Raw genomic sequence first — 24,448 nt, forward strand, 5'->3', positions numbered from 1 at the left:
CTCTTTATATTTTCCCCTTTCAGCACCCTACTTTCTCTAAAAATACTCTCCCAGTAAACTCCAGTCTCATGACAGGATCTGACAACTGTTATTAACTTTACATCAGTATGTTATTTCTTCCCGGAATATTTGCATTTGCATTATCTCTATTTACCCAACGACAAACACTGTCCCTTTTAGAAGTAAGCCAAGTGCAAGCAAGCCACATGTTTCTGTCCGCTGCCAAAAATGCGCCCTGCGTTCCCTGACCCCCTTTTCCCCACGAGACTCTGGAGAACAGTACTGGCACATAGTAGGCGCATCATACATGTGTGAATGAATGAGCATATTGAGGAAATTCAGTACTCTAACCAAGAATGTGCGTCTTTGGAGGAGATCTTGTTTTGAAGTCTTTCTGGAACGGAACCACTGCTATTCACCACCCCAGGGCCAGTGCTGGCTCTGAGCTTTGCCACACTGGGGCTGTATAAAGAAGCCTTTCTAGAGAAAATGTTTTCTCTTCCTCTCTTCTTAAAAGGGTGCATTTTATTTTGCTCCAAGGGAGCCGCATGTGCTCAGACAGATGTCCAGGGGCAGCTACCATCCACAGGTTATGCTTGGCAACAGTGTTTCTAAGACAACACAGGTGCTTCCAAAGCTAAGTCCATCTCGGAGGGCGTATAAATAGACTTCAGATGGAAGTGTGCGTGTTGGGGATATTTTGGTTCCTGTCTATTTTCCTGATTCGCTGACTTCATTAAATCCAGATGGGGGAAAAGAGAAGCTGCACACCAAGGGGGCTTCTGAGGAACTTCTTCTGTCCTGTGTGGGTACGTACAGCTGTCCACTAGCTTAGGGTTTTCTCTGGGGCTTTTTCCTACCACATCTTCATTCGGGGGCGACAGAGCATACCTTGTTTCTTGACCCAAGATTCTTTGATGGGATGGGCTGGTAGAGCTGAGCTGTGAACATCTATTTTCTAACTGCATCTCGAAACAAACTAATAGACAGTGTCTATAAAGAAACTATAAAATACTCTCCCTTTTCTGACTCTGGCTTTCACAAAGTCAAGGATTATTACGGCGAACCAGAGTCACAGTTGCATTTACTGTGGTTTAAGTGAAGTCTTATCTGTTCTCCTGGAGGAAACCATGAAAGAGAGGCGCGTGGAGCTCTGGGGAAGGTCTAGCCAGGTCTCCTGACCCTGAACTCCCATCCTTCCCTGCGCGGCGAGCTGTCTGGACAGGTCCTGACCCCCTCCAGATCTGCATGCCTGCTCCCCTTCCTGACCCAACTGCTCAGACAAGGGACTCTGTGTGTGACAGCATCTTGTCCCCCATGTCACGAGCACATGACAAGCCCTGGCCTCCCTCCCATACTGAGCATCTCTCTCCTCCTTCCCTGGGGTCACTGATGTAGGACGTGACTTAGGATCCACTTGCTGTGAGGATAAAACTTCCTTCCTCCTGCCCCCTGGGTTGCTTGAAGACACAGGACCAGCCTGAAGTGACACTGAGCAATTAGCTTGTCACCAAGCCACGGGCAGCCAGGTACCCCCTGCTATCTCATGTCTGTGCCCCTACCCCCAGCTCACTCCGATCCCCCCTCACTCTTGCTTCCTTGGGATATGCACCTAAAGTCAAGCTCTGTTTCAAGGGGAACCTAAGACACCGTGTGTTCTTACTTCCTCATCTGGAAAAAGGGGTTACGATACACCTGCTTCTAGAGTTGTGAAGAGCTCGTCATTTTTTTTTTTTTTTTTTTGAGAGTTATGTTTTATTCAGCAGGGACTTTTAGGACTTCAGGCCCGGGAGGCAGAATCTCAAGTAACCCTGAGAGAACTTCTCTGAGGAGGTGAGGGGGGAGCAAGGATATACAGGAGTTTTGCAACAAAGAAGAGCCCGTAATTTAAATGTATACAGCACCTCACACACAGTGAATGCTTAACTTGGAGCGATTATTATTAATATTTCTTATCACTTTGTGAAAGTGTGATAGGAAAGGCTATTTTTGAGGAAGACTGAAAGTTCTGTGCACCCTCTGCTATTATTGGTAAATTCAGAGGACACTGCTTGGGCAGAGATGCTGTTTCCTACAGGGAATGGTTACCATGCTGTAGGCTGAATCCTCCTTTTGGACAGACTGCTAGGGATGTTGGCTCTGCTTTCCTCCATTCCTGGCTCTGTACCCCTTGATTGGAGTAAAACCCCTGGTTGCATCCTGGGGGGATGAAGGAAAAGTTTCCTTATTGAGGATGGGCAGGAATGATGTCCCAGATGCCACACAGTAGACACCCTGCCCTCTGTGGAGGGAAGCGAGCTGTCCAGGTCATTGTGTCGCTACCACTGATATCACCTGCTCATTTTAGAGGAGCAGTCTGCAGAGGGCGGGTGTATGTCCCAGTGGGCCTGCCTCATGAGCCATTGGGTTTGGGGAAGGAAGTATTTAATTTTTGTCTTATCCTTTCCAAAGTTTTATTTCCGGGCAACTTCTGTAATGTTCACAGTACACCAGTAATGTGTCTCTGTTTATAATAAATACATACAGAAAAATGGAGCCCCTGCTCCCAGCCTGAGTGGCTTCACCCTTGTGGTTGTCTTGCGCCCACCTTGCATGTGCACATCAGGAAAGGCCGGATGGACACCCAGACAGGGGCCGGGAGAAGGTCCTTTATGCAGTGATTTACAGCAGGGGACTGGGAAAGTGTACCAGGGTTGGCATCGTTAAAGAGGTAGAAATAGGGGCTTCCCTGGTGGCGCAGTGGTTGAGAGTCCGCCTGCCGATGCAGGGGACGCGGGTTCGTGCCCCGGTCCGGGAAGATCCCACATGCCGCGGAGCGGCTGGGCCCGTGAGCCATGGCCGCTGAGCCTGCGCATCTGGAGCCTGTGCTATGCCACGGGAGAGGCCACAACAGTGAGAGGCCCACATACCGCCAAAAAAAAAGTGAGAAACAGAAGGGGCCCTGATGTTGAAATGTGAGTTAATGGGGAAGATAAAAAAGGGGCTCATTATACAAATTTGCCCTGTGATACTCCTCCCGAGACAGCTAAGCTGTGGATCCAAGTAAAAAGGGTGTGTCTCTTGGTCTAAGTGTCTGTAAAACTGCAAGTTAGAAAATACATGTATGCTGCCGCTGTCCTAAAACCTCTTCATGTTTTTCTTCCCTGGGGAGTAGGGACTGTCCTTACACACACTGCACTGTTTGTGCAGAGCGCTTGCAAGTTGCAGCCGAAAAGCCATTTCTCCCTTTGTCATTTAAAATAAGAGCCATTTGATCTTAAGGGAAAATGTCAAACATCCAGTTCACAAGAGCAGTTTTGCCCAGAATACACAGTTAAGTTTCAGTCTGCATTTTATCGGACATTTCGTTTCCATACAGAGAATGAAATCATCAATCACTTGCTAACTCATTTGCCCACATCTAAGTTGTTTCCCGCAAAATGAAAACAGGCTAACAGTATGCACCACTAGTTACATGACAAGTCAAGATTTATCTTTATGTGTAATGAATATTTGTTAAGTATCATTTTAAATGATCCCCAAGGGAACTTGTCATATTGTATATGACTGTGAAAGAGGGTTGTGACTCAAATAAAATGCTGGGCAACGTGCATCCTTTGGGTCACATCTGGCCCTAAGTTTTGTTATGAGTTCAAGCTGTGTCCTCATATGGAGAGGACATCACGGGGATGGCTGCTTCTTTGGGGTGTGTGAGTGTACATACACCTGCGAATCCACACTCCTGTGAATCCACGTGGACCGTCAACCCATGTGACTCTGAACTCCTGGTTGGAAGCAGGGAGCCTGGGCCATGGAGGGAGGGTCACAGGCAGGCTGCCCGGCATAGCCAGCTGTCAGGGAGCCCTGCACCCTCCTCCTTTCCGGGGCACTCCAAGGATGCCAGGGTTCTGCACGTGCATTTTTGGTCTTTGCACTGAGATGAGTCCTGTTCCCAGGGCTGGCAAGCAGGACGTCTCCCTTCCACCTGCAAGGAGCCCAGGGGCTCTGCCTGGACCTCGCTGTCCAGCCGCCACCTGGGGTTCCTCCTGCCTTCACCTCTCGGCCGCTCTGCCTGCCCTTTCCCTGTTGGGCCGGCCCAGGTTTTGGGAGAGTGTCCCTGCTCTCCGAGCGCCAATCCCTTAGGTCTCCTCTGCCTTCACAGGACTGCCTAATATTTGACCCCTTGTGCCTTGTCTTTGAAGTGGGGGTGGGATTGCAGACGCTGCTGGCGTCAGATGCTGGCACAGGAGCCTGTGACTATCAGACCCCGGAAAGTAAAGGGAAGGGTAAGAGGCTCCTCTGAGGTACCCTGCTGTAGATGAACCGCACCTGGGTTTCCTGGGTGCTGCCCGCAGTTGTTAGGCACCTGACCAATGTCATGAGCCTTTCCGGGCAACTTCAAGTTAGACACAAAAGCTGGGATGCCCAGCTAGTGACGGAGAGCCCTTCCGTGCACCCCGGGCTTGGAAGGAGATAGGAGAGGCCTCAGGCCATTCCAGCCCCACCGTTGGAAAACAACGTCTGTCTGCCTATCTATCTATCTATAGAGCTAATATATTTTTCTATCATCTGTCTATATCTGTCTATCCTTCTGTCTGTCTATCTATCAGAGGGAACAGTTAATGGGCCCATCACTTCCCCTTCAACACAGCGTATTTTGTTTCATCCTATGCCCCATGCACCCCATCTGCAGTGTTTTGATGTTACCAACCCAATGTACAGTTAAAAAAAAGCATTTGGTTCATTTTGCTTCAAGTTTTAGGAACAGCTTTTTTAAACTGTATTTTCTTTCACAATTATGTGAAACAACAGCCTTCACAGAGAGTGCCCTTGGCCTTGGTCCGGCTGCAGAGTTCCTCCACGGCGAGACCCTATCGTGGTTTGTTTAAACTGCCTCCTAGGGATGGACATTGAGTTGTTCCTGCTGTCACTGTGATGAGCAGGTCCCCACAGAGCTGCCTTGTGTGCACGTCCCCTCCTGCCCTGCACTTTGATTCTGAGAATCTGAGAACCTGGGGAAGGTGTCATTTAGACCCACAGAGCATCTTAGGGCGGTTGGGCTCAGACAGCCCCGCATGGGAACCCCAGCTCCGTCCTTGACTAGTCATGTTGTCGCTGGACAGCAGTTCACCTCAGTCTCATGTTTTATAAAAATGGGAGTAATGCACCTCCCTGTGGGCTGCTGCGAGGGTGAAATGTGGAGCTGGGTTCCTGGGCCCATGTCACATGGCTCAGCATCCTCTAAACACGGCTCCTCCCCTGGCTTGGAACAGGACAGCGCTTGCTGTGTCAGAGGGCTTCTGCGTAGGGAATCCTTACAGAATGTCTGGTGGTTGCCAAAAAGGCACTCAGTGACTCTGGGACTGTGTCACCAGCCGCAGTGCGATCTGGCCAAACTGGTCTGCCCGGTCCTCTCCTGGCCCTTAAACCTTCAGGCAGGCCAGGAGCTGAGACCTGTTACCACACCTGGGGATGTCTTCATCCTCACCGTGCTGGGGTTTCACCTGAACGCACAATTTACCGGGAAAGCGGGGACCTCCAGCTGCTGTGTGGAAAGACACTTAGACCAGTTTACCTTAAAAAAAAAAAAAAAAGTTTCTTCTTGCCATTATGAACAATTTTTCCCGACTCATTTCCGGCATCAAGCCCGTTACCCTTAATCCTTAAACCTCCAAGTAGTTGGAAAACATGCCGAAGTCTTGACTGCATGACTCGTTCAAGATGCTCTTGGTGTGGTGACGTGGGCCTGTCTCATGGGGACGGGTCCCCCGTGCAGTGTAGACCTGCAGCAGACAGGAATCTAAGCCGGGGTCTAGGGATGGGTTTGTGGAGATCAACTCTGCCCGCTTCCTCTGTGGCCCAGATATAGAGTGGTGTGTATATATTAATCCCAAACTCCTAATTTATCCCTCCCAACCTTTCCCCATTGTTGACCATAAGTTTGTTTTCTCTGTCTGTGAGTCTGTTTCTGTTTTGTAAATGAGTTCATTTCTATGATTTTTTTAGATTCCACATATAAGTGATATCATATGGTACATGTCTTTCTCTTTGTCTTACTTCACTTAGTATGATAATCTCTAGGTCCATCCATGTTGCTGCAGATGGCATCATTTCATTCCTTTTAATGGCTGAGTAGTATTCCTTTGTCTCTATGTACCACCTCTTCTTTATCCATTCATCTCTCTGTGGACACTTAGGTTGCTTTCATGTCTTCGCTATTGTGAATAGTGCTGCAATGAACATTGGGGTGCATGTATCTGTTCGAATTATAGTTCTGTCTGAATATATGCCCAGGAGTGGGATTGCTGGATCATATGTAGCTCTACTGTTAGTTTTTTGAGGAACCTCCAGACTGTTCTCCATAGTGGCTGCACCAAAGTTACATCTTGAGCTCCAAGGGCACTTGGTGTGACCCTTGGTCATGGCACAAGCCTGTTGTTCTAGTAAGCGTCTGTCTGTCTGTTTCCCATTAGCAGGGAACTTGCACCAAGAAGGGACCACATCATCCTTGGTTGGCATTACCCAGATCCTACCCCAGAGACTGACCCATGGAAGAGAAGTAGTGAATGTCACTGGAGTAAAGGAATGAAGAAAAATCAGGCACTCTCTCTCCCTTTTCATTTTTTTTTTTTTTTTTTTTTGCGGTACGCGGGCCTCTCACTATTGTGGCCTCTCACTGTTGTAGCCTCTCCCCGTTGCGGAGCACAGGCTCCAGACGCGCAGGCTCAGCGGCCATGGCTCACAGACCTAGCCGCTCCGTGGCATGTGGGATCCTCCCGGACCGGGGCACGAACCTGCGTCCCCTGCATCGGCAGGCGGACTCTCAACCACTGTGTCACCAGGGAAGCCCTTCATTTTTCATGCAAATTTTAGATATTGCACAGTTCTATAAATAAGATATACAAGAGCCATTTCTTTTAGTTTCTTTTAGATGTTTGAAAATACTATATTGGTTTTTAACTGTTAAAGAATTATACTCTTTAAAATATAACATACTCTCTTCATTTATTTAGGATAATAAATTCTAACTATTTTTATTGAGTAAAAGCAGTGACTGAAAGTGTTGTTTCTAGTTATAAAAATACATTTCGAAGAGAGCAATCTTATTTCCAGGAAAAGGAGTTTCAAAATTAGCAAATAAGTACGTTATATTACAGGCAAATAAATAATGCATTTCCTTTGTTATGTCAAATACACAGTGTCCTGAAGGATTAGTTTTAAAGTTTAATTTCATTAATCAACATGTTTCTCATTGATTATTGAGGTGTAACTGAAAAGCTTTTCTTATAGGAATAGAGAGGGGGAGATTTGATCAGATATGAGTGGATTCTTAGTACTTTTGTTAATGTATGTATTTTTCTTTAGATCAAGTTATTTTGCTAAACACTAAAATGGCTTCCGTTCCTTTGCCTTCATATTTTGTATAATTAATGCCAAGTATTAGCAACATTTTTAGAAAACATAATTTTAACTGAAATATGTGTTATCTATACGTTTTATACGTGTGTGTACATTATAGATTTATCTATAGTAATCCCAGAATAAATAATCGGTTGAAAGCATATTCAACCAAAATATCAAGTTTATAAGCCTGCCTTTCTTGTAAGGAATAAACCTTTGCATATTGCTTAGAAGTATTCTGGATTTACCAAATGAATTCCCTATTTCAGGAAACATTGGTGGTGCTTTAGATGTGCCATATTTTATCCTCGATCAAGCCAACCCAGGAGATAGGTGCATATGAGACTGCCTTGTTTGGACTCTGAACGGAATTGGACCTTGCTTGGTGTCAAGGTCTATATGCTTTAGTGAGGGAAGGAACAGCTGTTGGAAAACTGTTAGGGCGTCTATTCAGCGTGTTGTTGGGGACACAGTTCACTTTCAGCCCTGTATTCTCACCATGAGGTCCTGCAGACAAGTGGTCTTCCAGGTCCACCTGATTTGGGACATGGAACTTTCAATCTGGCTGTGCTTGCCATCTTTACTACGCCCACGGGGAAGCTCAGAGCCTTGGCTGGCTACTGTAGAGAGCTGAAAGGGACATGGCATCCTCAGCCTTGTTTAGGTTCTGTTTTTCTGGCCTTCCTCATCCCCTCTTAAAATCCTGTGTGTGTTATGTACAATACAGTGAGTGAACCAGGAGAGTCAGTGAAGGAAACCTTATCTCTGCTAAGGTCCTGTATGTGGGGTCCCAGGTTGATGGAAAGCAGTGATCCTTCACTTTACACAATAATGCAGGGAAACAGGATGTCAGGAAGGAAATATTTCTGAGTTAAACAAGGCAGTGAAGTAATACAGCTGCTCATCAGAGCACCTGTTGTCTTTTTAGCAGTTGGGGACCTTCCTCCAGTCCCATGACGCCTCTGAGCTTTTCCCTTCCCTGCTAGTCTGTGGGGATGGTCCCCACTCCTCCTGGGATCGTCCTGAGCACAGAACACACTGGAAACCATCTGTGTGCTGGAGAAGGTGCACACAGAAGGGCTCCCTGGGGAGGTGAAAGTGAGTCTGATCCAGGTGATGCTGCTGCTAGGGGGCCAGCTCCCCTGCTTCCTATTCCGTGGGATTCTATCTTCTCCAGAAACACGCAGAACCATGTTGGTGTGGTCACTGCCTTTCCATCATGCTCTAAAATTGGCTGCTGCCTGCGAGACATTGTGTGTGCTGAAAGGCCCAAAGAGTGGGCTTTTCTGACACACAAAGCCTTGCTTGTGGCACAGAGAGCTGGCTTTCAGAGGTCCTGAGGAAAGCATGGCTGGAGGGGGCTCCTGCAGGGAATTTCATGGCAAGACCTTTTGTGCCTCAGCGTCAGCCCTTTGGTTCCCTCCAGTAGATAACAGATCGAGAATGCTCGTTTGTTCTCAGTCCTGGAAAGCCATACCCAGGGCGATCTGGAGAGGGAATCAGTTTGAATGGCTGGAGTCCTGGGTGCGCTGCCTGGGAACACTCCCGCCTTTGTGCTTGGACCCGCTGGACCGCTGCCATGAAATCCCGGGGTCTCAGCTAAGCCGTGCAGCCTTCCAGAGTGCATTTCAGAGATCCTTTTCGCTGCCGGTGTGTCAGAACAAGGAGTAAAGGTAGCTGCCAGACCCTGGGGGCGGAGATGGCTACGCGCCGGCGCTGGGGTCCAGGCCACTGGCCGCCTTGATGCTGCAGTGTCTACACAGCATGGGCCGTCCTGCTCTGCAGGAGTCAGGGGACTGGGCCGTGATCGGGGCTGGCCAGCTGAGTGACGCTGGCTGAGTGAGGAAACCTCCCAGGCCAACATTGTTCCCCAGTTGGTGTAGGGACAATCGTGCCCACCTTCACATGGGGTAAATTTCACCAGATGACATCCGCCGAGTGCCCGGCTCCCAGCTGCCAGGTGTGCTGTGAGCCCCTCCGGTCCACCCTGGAACCTGCGGGCCATTTGTCCTTGCAGCAGGGAGGAGGCCTCAGCGGGGGTGAGGTTCCCTGGTCCGGCCCCCGCTATCGCCAGCAGGCTCAGAATTCTTGTTTGTTCTCTTCCATGGCTGAGCCCGGGCCCCACCAAAGCTCTGGCATGTCACTCCATGGGTCAACCTCGCACGAGGGTGACAGGCAACTGGTCTACCCTCACATCAGTGCGTCCCTGGACAGTGCCACTTATTACTGTTTTCTGTCGTCTGTCTGACCGGTAATCACCTGGTGAAGAGGAGATGCAGGAAAGGCCACAGCATGGCTGTGTGACTCTTTTCCCGGAGAATGATGTGTAGAACTCCACTCGAACTGGCTGAATGTTTGCTGTACACCCAGCGGCGTCCCGGGCAATCTTACGGACATGTCCTCCCCTAGCCCTGACTGCGGTACGAGGTAGCTACGATGGTCCCTCTTTTAATTACATCTTGCATCTTAAACATTTATTTCAGAGCAAAAGAATCTGGCATATGCTAAATAGCAGGGTCAGAAATAGAATAAAATATTCAGATTGATTCAGGCTTCACATGTAGGCAGCACTTTAGTTTCTTATTCGTTTTAAGAAATATATGTTTGGCTAACAGCTAGAACTATCCACAGGTGCTTTTTAATTTGGGGCGGGGGGAGAGGTATGTAGAGAGATTGAAGTCAGTTACAAGTAGTAGCCTTTTAAATATGGTTAGAGGGCTTCCCTGGTGGCGCAGTGGTTGAGAGTCCGCCTGCCGATGCAGGGGACACGGGTTCGTGCCCCGGTCCGGGAAGATCCCATGTGCCGCGGAGCAGCTGGGCCCGTGAGCCATGGCCGCTGAACCTGCGTGTCCGGAGCCTGTGCTCCGCAGCGGGAGAGGCCACAAAAGGGAGAGACCCGCGTACCGCAAAAAAAAAAAAAAAAAAAAAAAAAAATACGGTTAGAGCTTTTAAACATTACTCAAAGGCAGAGAAAGTATTAGACCAGCCACCTTTACCGAGGTCTGAGGACAGTCATTAGAAAGTGTAAAACAAATTGAGGTCAGCCTCCCAAGGGCTGGTTGGTGTTTTCGCCTTACATACACCACCCACCCCCCAATGAGGTCAGATGGTGGCTTTGATGTTTGTGAATGGAACAGGGTCACAGAGATGACTCCATCTGGCTGACAGACTCATGAGAACTCGGTAGTACTTTCTGGAGAATTCTAGGCAGTCGGAGTTTCTAGCATCTAATGTGGAAGAGTCATGGAGAGGATAATTTCCACTTGATTCCTCAAAGAAGGGAAAAGGGGGATGGAGGGAAAATGGAAGGAGACCCGGGGTTACACGTGGTATTATTAGCATTCTATTTGAAGCTTGGACAGTTAGTTTGTTTTGATTTGACTTAATTCAAGTTGCACATTAGATGTTGAAGTTATTGTTTTGTTTGTGTCTCCATTTACATAAATTAACAGTGTATTTTCTCTTATATACAAGTTTGCGTTTAGTTCCCAATTTAACACAAATGGTACTTAATTCCACAATGGAAGGATTACAGTTTAATCTCCAGAAATGATATGCCTCCCATCCTGCCCTTTTGTACAAAAAAGTTATTCACAGTCTCACATCATCTATTGAAATTACTTTGCCTCAGCACCCGCCCACCCCAAAGAAAAGGAAAGGGAAAAATCATTATGAACTGACATGGAGCAATTCCCAGTAATCATAGTGAAATGAAAAAAACCCATGGAAACCATTCATGGTGTCCTACCTTTTGTGTAAGAAATAAGGGGAAATGAGGGTACACATACATTTGCTTTCTTTGCAAAAAATTAAAATAGCGGGAAGGATGGAGGTATGTGGGGATGAAGTGGGTAACATAAAAGCAGGAGTGAGACTCTGTGAATGTTCCTTTTTATCTGGTTTTGATTATGAACCACGGAGTGTTTTATGTATTCAGAGAACAAACTAGTATCAAAGAGGAAAGAAGGACATCATAAAGTCAAATACAAACAGAAACGAATGAGCCTAACTCCATAAATTTGATAACACAACCACCCAGAATAAAGACTTTATTCTGATAATTTTTGAACAGAGTTTTCTGACTATACGTCTTTAGTGAAATATATATTAAGAACAAAAGAAGTGGCAAAAAACTTGGGGCTTTAGCTAGTTCAGTTATAGTTGATAGTGGTGTTGCTTTTGCAATTCTGAAATGATTTTGTAGCTATTGCAGGACGGCGCAGAAAAATCAAATGTATTGATGTTATTGGGCACTGAGTTTGTAAGTGAAGGAGGAGAGGGCTACATGCGGTATGAATATTCTCTCTCTCTCTCTCTCTCTCTCTCTAGAGAGAGAGAGAGAGAGAGAATATATATGTATATACATACATACATGTATACATCACTGTTTTTACAAATACATATGTATTTATATGCTTAGGTATATGTAACAGTTACACTAACTATACTTTCCAACAGTTACACTGTACTTTCCTGCAGAGATCTGTGGAGCAACAAATTATTACCATTGTTAAACAGGGTAATCTTGTGCCAGAAAGCAAGAAAGTAGTCAAAGACGTATGGAACTATGGCAAAAAAGACCCCAGAGTTGGCTTGATGGACCTTCTACTGACAAGAATAATTATAGTAATAGATTACAGGGTATGCAATTTAAAAAATTCCTAAGTTCACAGTGTTACTCGAGGAAGAGAGAAGGGAGAAATGTCAGCTGAATAAATTCAGAAGAGACAATGCATTTAAACCATCTCCGTTTTGCCACTTTGAAGCAGGTAAGGATCCCGAGGGGATGCTAAAATTGCTGGGTGAAAGTTTGTGGGACAGTTGGGTGTGCACACCTCCTCCGCCTGGCCCCGCAAATTGCCTGCTACTTACAAAGGGAAAAGCGTCACTTTGCAGTGGAGCAATCTGGGGACGAGGCCCTTAACCTGGTGCTCGTAACGCAACGGCTCCAGTACTGGGACAACCTGACATCCTGTGTCTCTCGTGTAATGCCATGGGAAATGATCAGTACTCCTCTGGAGTGTTTTTGCCAGGACAGTTTTTCATCTGAATCTCATGAGGAGGAAACAATAGGACATACTGAGAGCATTCTTCAAACAACTGCAGCGACGTCCTCCTCAGAATTCAATGTCATAATTCTAAAAGTCATGTGGAAATGCAAGGGACCCAGAATAGACAAAACAATCTTGAAAAAGAAGAACAAAGTTGGAGGACTCACACTTTCCAATTTCAAAACCTACCACAAAGCTCCAGTAATCAAGCCAGCGTAGTCAGACACGCGGATAGACTTAGAGCAATGGAACAGAATTCAGAGTGCAGAAGTAAACCCTTACATTTATGGTCAGTTGATTTTTGAAAGGGGTACCAGGTCCATTCAATGACGAAAGAATAGTTTTTCAACATGTGGTATTGGAATAACTGGATAACATGCAAAAGAACAAAGGGGGATCCCTTACTTACATGACACACAAAAATTAACTCTAAGTGGATCATACACCCAAATGAAAGAGCTAAAACTATTAAACTCTTAGAAGAAAACATAGGAGTAAATCGTTACTGGTCTTGGGTTAGGTAAAGCCTTTTTAGAAATGACACCAAAAGCACAAGCAAAAAAAATAAAATTAGATAAATTACGTTTCATAAAAATTTTAAAAATCTGTGCTTCAAAGACTACCATCAAGAAAGTGAGATGACAACCCACAGAATAGGGGAAAATATTTGCAGATCATATAGTTGAGAAGGACTTGAATCCAAAATATATGGAGAAATCTTACAACTCAACTATAAAAAGATGAATAACCCAGTTGAAAAATGGCCAGAGAATATCTGCAGACATTTCTCCAGAAAAGATGTCCAAATGGCCAATAGGCACATGAAAAGATGCTCATTGTCATGAGCTATTAGGAAAATGCAAACCCAAACCACAATGAGATACCACTTCACATTCCCTGGGATGGTTGTAATAAAGACAGACAACAACAAGTGTTAAAGACATGGAGAAACTGGAACCTTCAGACATTGCTGATAGGGGTGTAAAATGTTGCAGCCACATGGAAAAATGTTTTGGCAGTTCTTCAAAATGTTAAACATGGATTGAGCATCTGACACAGCAATTCCAATCCTAGGTGGGAACATAGGAAACCATATGTCCACACGAAAAAACGTACGCAAATGTTCATGGCAGCATTCTTCGTCATAATCAAAAAGCAGCAGTGATCAATTTGTAGGCACAGACTGCTTTGCTCTGGTCATCGTTAAAGCTACCTGGGGGGAGAAGTTCTCTGAGTGTGTATCCCCCTGTCACCTGCTGGCTGGATACAGGCTGGTGCTCTTTGGAAGGGGACAGCTTTGTGCACCAGCCTGCCGGTCCGTGGAGGCTTATGAAGGGAGTGTCGACTCTACATTTCATTTTATTTTAATTTAATTTTGTTTTGTTTTACTCTATTCTATTCTATTCTATTTTACTTTATGTTACTTTACTTACTTTACGATTTTATTTTAATTAAAAGTTTTAATGTAATGACTTACTTTGTGTTATTTTATTTGAGCTATGATTGACATGCCACATTGTATTAGTTTTAGGTGTACAACATAATGATTTGATATATGTACACACATTGTGAAATGATCACAAGAATGATTCTAGTTAACAGCCGTCACTGCACGTCAGTATCATTTTTTTTCTTGTGATGAGAATGTTTACGATCTACTGTCTTAGCAGCAGGTCTGCATTTTACCTGACGGATGTGTTCCTCTCCTGGCTGGTGGAGGGCAAGGTGCAGGTCTGGTGACCGGGCAGTGATGCCTTGGAGCCCCATCGTTGGCTTTCTGATGAGTGGAGGAACCTCATCAGGGCAGCGACAAGGGGACAATAAATTAAAGTGCTTACTGAGGGCAAAAGTCAGAGCACAGAAAGGGAGAATCAGAGCAAATAAGGTGGTGAAGAAATGTGCTCTGCTTTCAGCAGGAAGTTACCAACTTTATTACTTTAGGAAAACAGTGTAAAAGGAGTGGCATTGGAATCCTGTATGATGTAATTCGGATGATCTACCGTTGAAGAATTTAAGAAAAACTCATCTCAGGAGCCCTCACTCCACCCTCTGTTAAAGCATGATTCTTTGTGTAAAAACGCATTTGCGTTGTTGCCCACACCTGAGTTGAGACTATTTCTGAAATAAAGATAATAACCTTTATCAAATTTGTCCGCAATATTTTACAGAGTTTGCATGGGAACATCAACTATTTTTGTTGTCAAACTTAAATTTCAGGAATTTACATAATATTTACACTGAATTCGCATTCAGCTTTTTGGGCATCTGTCCTGCTGGAAGGGTGATGACGGAATTTCCAGGATGCCTTGTACTTTTCTTGTTTGCTGTTTTCACCTCACTCCCTTCCCAGTCAAAGGCTAGGGCTTCCCTGGCGGCGCAGTGGTTGAGAGTCCGCCTGCCAATGCAGGGGACACGGGTTCTTGCCCCGGTCCGGGAAGATCTCACATGCCGCGGAGCGGCTGGGCCCGTGAGCCATGGCCACTGAGCCTGCGCGTCTAGAGCCTGTGCCCCGCAACAGGAGAGGCCACAATAGTGAGAGGCCCGCGTACCGCAAAAAACAAAACAAAACAAAAAACCCAAGCTCCTTTGGTTTTGGCCCAATTTACTCAGCAAATGAATTCACACAGTTCAAGCTTCTTCGTCATCTGTATACATCTTATATAGAACATGGGTTGCAGCTCGCTCTGTTCGGAGGTGGTAGTTTTGGCGTCGTCAGTTAAAGACAGCATCCGGAACCATGCCATGGTGGTGTTTTTTGGTGGTGTTTCGCTTGGTGTTGAGGACCCTGTCTGGGAGGTGGATGGTGTTTGAAGAAAGCCCAGCTTCCCGTGACTTTGGAGGTGCGTGCATGCATCCTGGTCGCTCTCCTGGACCGGGCAGGCCCAGCTCTCCGGACGGTTAGCTGTCCACTCGGGAAGAGGAACCAAGGAAGGTGCCCGGCCAGGAAGGGACCGGGCCTGCAGCAGCCTCGCCGGGTGCCGGGTGCAGGAGTGGGGAACACGAGGTCCCCCGGGCCAGTGAGCTGGCGGTCGGAGGAGGGAGGGGAAAGTTTCCTTTTACCAGTGGGAGTGTCAGTGCTTGGTTGCTGTGCTGGGATTAAAATGATTCCCAAAGAAACCGGTGCGTCTGCCGGGAAATAAGCAAAAGCTGTGTGTGAAACGTGTGCTGAGCTTTGAACAAGCCCGTGAATCACTCACACAAATGATGGAGTGTCTTTAGGCCTGTGCTGTGGCCCTGCTTCCAATGTGTCAGCTCCCCCAAGAAGGGAGCCTGTGGGGCTGGGCGTCCAGCACAGGCTGCCCTGTGCCCAGCCCTGGGAGAATTTGGTTCAGCAGCCCTTTCCGGGGGTGTGTCCTGTCACACTGTGGAAACACACCCACACGCGTGCACGCACACTCACACGGGTAGAGTCCTAGGGAAAAGGCTAGAAGGAGGGCAAACATCTGGTTATTTCTAAGGAAGTGGATTGGGGACAGTGAGAATAGGACAGTTTTGGTGTGTGTGTGCTGTGTTCTCTTTCATACTGTTTACATTTGTATGACGAGCATATAGTTAAACTTCCAAGAGATCCGATGATTGCAGCCCCTACGTATTTTGGGTGGTTTGCAGTTCACGTGTGTAATGCTCCCGACCCTGGGAGAGGGGTGACTCCCGCCACCCCTGTCACCCCTACGTAGCCTCTGTGAACCCGAGGCCCAGGGTGGTGGAGGTGGAGTGACTCCCAGGCCACCGAGCCAGTGGGCGGGGCAAAACCAGAGCCGTTGGCTCCAGGGCCCCCATCACTCTGCTGCTTCTCAGGGTTTGTACCACAAAGGGTCAAAACCATTCACCTCGGGGACGGCTTCCCGCTGGCTCCTCTGCACTCTGCTGGCCTTGCGCCGACATCAGTTTCAGCCATGCTTTGCCCATCTGTCCTCAGTGGGACCAAGCGAACTGTCCGTGCATCCTGGCAGCATCTCCCCGGGCACAGCTGTCCGCACTTGACCTGGGCAGCCCTGGTCCCGTGCTTTCCTGTCGTTCACTCCTGGGGCCTGGTGAACTTGGGCTGCTTCCTGGGCTCTGGACTCCCCTTTGTAGCCGTCACCAGGGCATCCTCTGTGCTGGGCGTCCTGTTGGATGAATCGCTCCACGCAGAGGTGTTAATGTTGGCCTCAGACAAGGCCTTCTGGAGAGGAGGTGCCTCGGAAAGACCCCGGGTGCAGGGTCAGGGCCCAGGGTCGGGGCACAGCCCTCTCTCTGCCGTCAAGGGGGTCAACTGCGGGTGTCACCTCTGTGCACCTATGCCATGAAGTCCAGTCATCAGTATCTACAAAACGCACTGGCTTAGGTCCTGGCAGGGTTTCAGCCATGTTCAAACCCCAAGTTGATGTTTTTTGTTTGTTTCTGGATCTCAGGAACCTTAAGATCATAAAATTAAAGAGCAGCAAGGGGGTGGCTCTGAAATGTCATTGTGTGATTTCATAGGAGGTGCAGAGGGAGCGTGGCCAGCCTGCACCAGCCTGCACGTGAACGCAGCTGCCCAGTTCACGGCCACTCTAGAACTTTCTGGCACCTTCTCTATACTGTTCATTGTGGAGGGGAATTCAGCCAGGGCAGCCTGTGGTATCCCATGAGAGGGAGTCAGGCCCTGAAGGACTACAGGACATGACGGGGAAACCTCATGAGAACCAGCAAATGAGGGCAGTGAGGCTTCAGGGCCTCATTGTTACCTTTCCGAAATGTGTGGAATGAGGAAATATTTATTTTATACACGACGGCGTGACTGCCAGACTATTGAAACTGCTTCTTTCTCTCCTTGTCATAATGTTACTTTGTCAGGTGTCCAGACTTCCATTTCAGAAGACGTCTAATTTCATACTTATTTTCATGCAACATTATTATTTTTTAAATAGGAAATTAGCTTATTTCTCTGCGTCCTTGAGCAGGAACCAATTACTTAAAATGCCAATCAGAAGTTATGGAAATATAGCCAAGAAGCTGTGCACATGAAGTCACTCAGTGATCACAGATGCTTTTGTTATTTTGTTAATCTGTGGAACCCTTGAACCCACACGGGCACTCCGTGGTTACGTTGATGGACAAGTGTAGTTCTGAGTGAATGTTGATGGACATTTTCATTTCCAACAAGAAGGACAAAGATGAAACAATGAATGCTGGAATTTCACACTTGCCTCAGTGGTGTGAGACTTCCTTGCTGAATTGGATGGAGTGTATGAATTCTACCAGAAACTTTCCTTGAACTGTTACGCTATCCACAGTGTAAAGGCTACACACAGAACACCCTTTTGTCTAATAGGCACCATGAAGATTTTCTCCATCATTTTCTTAATAAGTTTAGACTAGAGGTTGGCAAACTATGGCCAAGGGGCTGGATCCTCTTTTGGGACAGCCTGCAATCTAAGGATGTCTTTGAAATTCTTTAATGAGTTTTGAAAAAACAAAAGGAGAGTAATATTTTGTGACACATGAAAGCTATATGAAGTTCGAAGTTCAGTGTCCGTAAAGGAAGTTTTATGGGAACACAAGTTATTCATTTCCGTGTGGTTCTCAAGCCAGGAGAGCCGTGGAGTAAAGCAATTGCAGCAAAGACCAAACGGCCCACAGAGACCCAAATATTTACTATCTGGCTGTTTCTGGAGAATGTTTGCTGACCCTGGGTCTGGACCGTCAACAGAGCAGCAAAGGGCACGCCTATCTGTAGCATTTGCCCATTTCCGTGGTGAAGACAAGATAGCATGGCTGTTTCTGAACACACAGCTGGAGGAGAGGCAGCAGCCACCATCGGCAGTGGCTGCAATTCTGTAAACAACCTCAAGGGCAGAGATGACAGTAAAACAGTTAGGGGGCCATAAGTGCTGAGTGTTTCTTGCCCTTGTTTCTAATATAGTTTATTTAATCATAAGCGATAAAATTTAATGTCTAATAATGAGTGACTGCTGGAGGCAGCCCCCGGGCACCCCTGGGGAGGGGTGCCCCCAGGATGGAGGGAGGCCGGGTGGAGGTGTGGCTCCCTCTGCCTGGGATCCTTCATGGGAGAAGGATTTCCCGGACTGAGGTGGATCTTTAGGGACAAGGCAGAGATGCCGGGGGATGAGAGGGGAGAGTTCTCTGCAGAGGAAAGCGTGGTGGTACGTGATGGTCCACGGATTCAGGGTCCTGGACTGGAGCCTGGCGGCTGGGGGGCTGGGGGCTGCTGGATGCTCCCCAAACTGGATCCTTGAGTAGGAAACACAGAAAAGACTGGCTGGTGTGTATTTAAAGCCGACATATTCTTTTCCTTTGCTTTAACTTAACAAGATAGAGCATTTCAGTTTGCAGAGAGATATGGCGTGAGTGTGACCCCAAATGGGTGCCCTGGTCCTCTCGCTCTGTCTCTGCAGCTGAGGGTCAGGGCTGATGGATTCTCATCCTCTGGTCGTGTCGGCCTGCCAGCCTCCAGCAATTGCTGGTGTCCTGCTCTTAGGAAAATTGGAAGAAGCCGAGCGTTTTTCACCCCCCTCCCCTCGCAAGGATAAGAAAGCTCCTGGAAAGCTGAGTTGGATGCTGTGCTTTTTTCAGAGCTGGAGGGCAAAGAATGACCCCTGTGTAGGTTACAGCTGTCTGCCCTGGGATGCTGCTTTGAGACTGAAAAGGGGCTTTGACATGGAAAGTGAGAAATCCACCCCCTCTTGTTAGAGGGGCTTTCCCGGGAAGGTGCATGTGCTGAGGGCCTCTTAGAGAAACCCCAGCAAGGGCAGGGTCTTGCCCAGATGGGGCCGGGCTTGGGAGGGGCCCGAAGGGAAAGGCCCACGGAGAGGTCCAGCTGTCCCTGCTCCAGAGGAAGGACCCTCACTGCCCGAAACTTGCTAACCGTGAACGTTAGTCACAGGGCTTTCATGTGGGTAAATGTTAGGTGACGTACCTGGGGAGCCAGGGTGGCTCTCAAAGCCGGCTAGTCACGGCTATGTGGGCTCTGCCCTCACGGGGGAGGCTGACCCCCGACCTGGGCAGGGAACAGGGCCTGGAGTCCGTCTACTGTCAGCTTCGTGACCACCTGGGTGGGTGGAATTTCTTCCTCCTGCCTCACTCCCATGTGTCTGTGGTCCTGGAGGGGAGTCAGGCAGGAGTCCTGGCAGCCTGAGGTGTCAATAAAGGCACCTGTGACATCAGCCATCCTTCCCTGGGCTGCGCGTTGGGGTCTCAGCAGACTACCCACAGCTTTGAAACAGAAGATGACCCTCAAGCTTCTAGGACTTAAATCCTCCTTGCGGACCTGGTCATTGCCTAAAGCACCCTGTAAATATTGCCCTATTCTAATACATCTTTTGTTTTCTTTGCTAGCATGTTAATGTTTCTGAAAGAACGGCAGCTCTTGAAAGTTAATTCTTTTTCCCTAGGTGTCCCGGAATGGACAAAATACAATGATAATTCTATATGTTTTGGTAATACCACATTCAGATTTCAGAAGCTAGTGACAGAATTGAGGGGATGTACAGCATAATTTGTTACTACAGCCTTTTCTATTCTATAAGTGACAACAACGATAAAGGGACTTAATTGATCCCCATATAGTTTACGTGTATTGACATCAGCAAAGCTTAACTGTGAATTCAGCTGAAACATCTTAGCTGAGTTCATTTTTCAGCATTATTGCTAGCTGCATTTTAAGTGGTTTTTGTAAATTTTCAGTGTAACTTTCTGTTGAACATAGTGGGGAAACACTGTGGACAAATCGTTGTGAGGATGTAGAGAAGGGTGTAGCTTTGTTCGAAAGCTTTATTTTTCCTATTAACAGGTTAGAATCAAGCTGAAGAGCATATTAAGTTTTAACTTTTAAGAGTCATTAACGAGTGCCAAGCGGCTTCGCTGAGATCTGGGTAAACACTGACGAGGCTGTGGGGATTGGATGGGGGATTCTGGACCCCAGGGAAGGAGAGCTTCGCCGAGCTTTAGGTTACAAAAGACTTCAGGCTCCAGGCACCCAGCTGGACCTTTTGCTTCTTCATTTCGGTTTTGATTTGAAAGGAGCAAAGGGCAAGGAATAGCGGTTGTCGGAACTGGGGGAAGGGGCTCCTCCCTGGACCAGCTCGGAGGCCAGGTGGGCAGCCAGGTATAGCGTTGGTGCCGACCCAGTGTGCGGGACAGGATGAGGTGGTCCCCAGCCCAGCGCATCCCTGGCGGGCTCAGACTTCAAGAGGGAGCCGCTGCCACCCTGAGTCAGGAAGTGAGTCCAGGCTGGGAAGGGGCTTGGGGTTGGGGGGCGGGACTGGTTGCCATGGGGCTGGAGGATGAGACAGGTGCGAGGTGGGCTTGTATCCCCGAGTGCGTCCGTGTGCCAGATGCCTCGGTCACTTTATTTTACGTGCTGTGCCCCTCACTGCGGGGCTGGGGGGGGGGCGGGGAGCTGCCCCTGGTCCTCTTCCCAGGAGAGGCATCTGAGCTGCAGGGGGACAGCTGGTGTGGAGCGGACCCGGGACCCAAGCGGCACCCCGCCCCCCACCCCCAGTGCCCACACTCCTTTGTGTGGCGCTGTCTGAACTGAGGCTTGTCCGAGGGGCTGCGAGCTTGCATCTGCTACACGACACGGTGTCAGCTGTCAGTCCCGAGCTGCTTTGTTCAGAAGGGGACAGGTGTCTAGGTTCTTTCAAAGCTTGCTCGCTGGGAGGGCAGTCCCCACCCAGCACCACTGCTCCCCTCCCTGGGGGGGCCCCCTCCAGTCCTCCCCATAAGCCTGCCGACTGCAGCCACTGGCTGAGGTTCTCTGTGCTGGAAGAATTCATCGTCTCTTCCTCTGCACATCTCATAAGATCCTGCTTTCTCTGTCTGTAATCCCCCCACGTCTGAATCCCCCGTTGTATTTTGAGTCCTTTGCAAACAGGAACCGGGTTTTCTCATTTGTAGACCTTCCCACACTCCCTGTGAGGCCTCTGCACCCCACTGGGCAGGAAGGTGAGTCCTGACTGGTCTCTGTGGACGGCCTGGCAGGTTGGAAGTTTGGATTTCAGGAAGCACCCCTTTTCTTCTCTTGGAAGACAAACCGAGCAGACTAGGCCCCGCTTACTTGAAAGAGGTCCTCGCCTGCTGGAGAGGGCAGTTCCTAGTTTGGGGAGACACCCGAGTTTCTGCTAAGTTTCTCCTGTGATGCTTAGAAAGTCAAAGGCTTTTTGTTCAGCCAGACTGACGTGTTCTGGCTTTGGGGTGGGCCTGGGTGGGGAATGGTGGCCGGAAGAGCCCAGAGTAGGGGTAGCTGGGCTGGGGAGGCTGGCCGGCCCCCTACCCTGGCAGGCCCCAGGGGCTGGACCGTCAGGGCTGCCCGTATTTGGCCGTGACCGACTTCTGTAGTGTGCTCTTAAAGAGGGGCTCCCACACTGTGGCCCCTCCAACCAGGTTCTGCCCCAGGCCCGTGGTTTGGGAGGATGGGAGCTGTCCTAGGTGGTGGGCAGAGGGACAGCTTTTCGAGGTCAGACATCAAAGACTCCCTTTCAGGTTCTTGGCTTTGAGTTGAGGGGATGTGATTGCTCCCTGGAAAACACGGACTTGCAGTAAAAATTCTGGTGTCCCCCCCAGCTTTTCGATCTGGTGTTTGAGGTGGATGGAGGCTAAAGGCGGGACCAAGACAGATCCCCTCAGAGGTGGGAGGAGGGCGGTGGGCTAGTTCAGCGACGCAAAGGAGGACCTGCCTCCCCACTTCCTTTCCACAAGGGGACGAGACCCCAGAGGCCCCCGTCCAGCGCTGGGTGGTTGGGCCATTAGCCCTGGGTTCCACAAGCATGGCGTTTCCCCACCGTCTCTGCTTTGGACCCTGGGTGTCAGGGGGCAGGCCTGGCCCCTCAGCTCTGCACCCGCCAGCGGGTGGTGCAGGCCTGAAGGTGCCAGTTGTGGGGCCTGGGAGGGGCTGATCCAGCAGAGCGTGGAGGCTCCCAGCTCAGCTTTCCCAGCGCAGGGATCGGCCGCGGGGCCCAGGCCCTATTTTGAGAAACAGTTCACAAGGAGGTTATCAAGTGTCACACTTTCAAAGGAGAATTAAAGGCACCCAGCGCTTAGCTCTGAACCCAGGAAAGGTCCCTATAAGAAACAAACTGACCCCTGACCTCTATTTCTCTTTAAACTTTATATCAAAAGTATTTTATTTTTTTACTGTAAGTTAAGTTTTTGTGGTAATATCTACCCCCTAAATTTCCAAATTTAAGACCAGTCTTCATTGATATCAGCACGATGGCCTTATGTCACTGACGTGGGTGATACCCAGTGGACCTTCTTGGTTTTGTACTGCTCTCTTTCTCACAGTTAAAAATCAAGCAGCTGGCCTCTATTTCTGCCTGTGCTTTCCTGTCTTCATTCTCCGCTGTCTTTAACTGAAGGTGTCTTTGAAAATAAAATAATGTCAGCCTAAAGAAAGTGCCATTTCCTTGCACTGTGGGCAGTGAAAATTCTATTTATAACAGCGGCAGACCTAAGATCGCGAGGTGATTACAGTTGAGGTAGCAGGTACACACTTCAGGCGTTTTTATAGCAAATCTGCAGTTTGTCTGCAGGAACCTCCCAATGATAATGAAGGGGTGAAGACTCAGGCCCAGAGATCAGAGCTTCTCTGGGAGACAGACATCAGGCGAGGGGCATCGGGGACCATGGTTGGGTGAGTTAGTGGACTCCAGTGAAGGGAGTCGGGTTCGTTTTCCCGAGAAATTCTCAGGGCTCTATTCCGTCCCAATCAGTTAGTAGCTGTGCTGAAAGCTGGCTCATCGGATTTCACTGCTTTTCAGTTATTTACAAAAGTAAGTAGAAACGGAGCAGTCGTATCAGCAAGCCAGGGGATGCATTTCAGAGCGTGTGGCGTCCCAGCTAGCTTCTTGCTCTGCCTTTTTTATCTCGGGATTCCTACTCAGTTTCGCTCTTTTTTTTTTTCACACTTTGCCGGGAGGAACTTAATACCGACCTGCTCCTTTTTTTTTCCCACTGAAGGGAAAAAACATAGCTGTATGGCTTGTTGAAAGCCAATCACTGTCTACTTGGTATTTGGTATTTCTTGCCCCTTGCCAGCTCTGTCAGTGAATCGGGAGGAAAACTATAGGTTTTGCCATAGGTCTTTTGAGCTAAAATCAGTGCTAATTTGGCCAGCGTGTGCTTTTGGAGGCTGGTGTGAAACCAAGGGGTTTTCTGTCACGACAGATAATTAGATGTCTGTTGTAACCCCCAAATGTGCTTAAACCATAAAGAGTTTTTTTGTTTTTTGTGGTACGCGGGCCTCTCACTGTTGTGGCCTCTCCCGTTGCAGAGCACAGGCTCCAGACGCGCAGGCTCAGTGGCCATGGCTCACGGGCCCAGCCGCTCCGTGGCATGTGGGATCTTCCCAGACCGGGGCGCGAACCCGCGTCCCCTGCATCGGCAGGCGGACTCTCAACCACTGCGCCACCAGGGAAGCCCAAGAGTTTTGTTTTAATTAATGTTTGTCATCGTTTATCCTGCATATCCAGTAACGGAATTGCTGTTTGTATTTATATTCTCTGATAGCTCTTGTGTCATAGACTATTTGCCGTTTCCAGAGTGATGTGTTGTATAATTTATCCTGATCATCTCTGTAATTACCTGTTACGTATCACCTTGATCACTGAACTTGCACACAGCCTACCTGGTAGTTTCACGGGATATGGCTTATAATGGCCAGACAGCCCAGGAAGAAATTTAATAAATATGTAGGAGAAAGTCATAAAAATCTCTGCTGGCTTTATCCTTTGGGAAATCAGAATAGCCGTGCTACCAGACCTCAGGGACACGCTGGGTGGCGCCGGGTTGCTGCTGGGCTCTGCTGTCCAGACCCTCAGTATGGCTCCTCCCCGATCCTTCCAGAACCACATTCAGGTGGGTGTTGGCAAATTCCAAGTTCTGCTCTCCAGGAAGAAAATAGGTCTTCATGACGGTCCTTTACTTTCTTTCATTTTTTTTACTGCTCTCCTTCCTTCTCATTTTTGGCCCATTCCCATTTTTTTACGAAGAAAACGATGATGGGGATTCCCTGGTGGCGCAGTGGTTGAGAGTCC

The 24,448-nt window shown here is 48.3% G+C and overlaps 1 protein-coding gene across 13 annotated transcripts in view; it reads left to right on the forward strand.

Moving 5' to 3' along the window:
* The window catches only part of COBL (cordon-bleu WH2 repeat protein), a 260,115-nt gene that overhangs the window by 43,189 nt on the left and 192,478 nt on the right, over positions 1 to 24,448 (forward strand). The gene's annotated exons all lie outside the window — the stretch shown is intronic.

This window comes from Phocoena sinus, chromosome 9 (assembly GCF_008692025.1).
Source record: "Phocoena sinus isolate mPhoSin1 chromosome 9, mPhoSin1.pri, whole genome shotgun sequence".
In the NCBI taxonomy this organism is placed as follows: Eukaryota; Metazoa; Chordata; class Mammalia; order Artiodactyla; family Phocoenidae; genus Phocoena; species Phocoena sinus.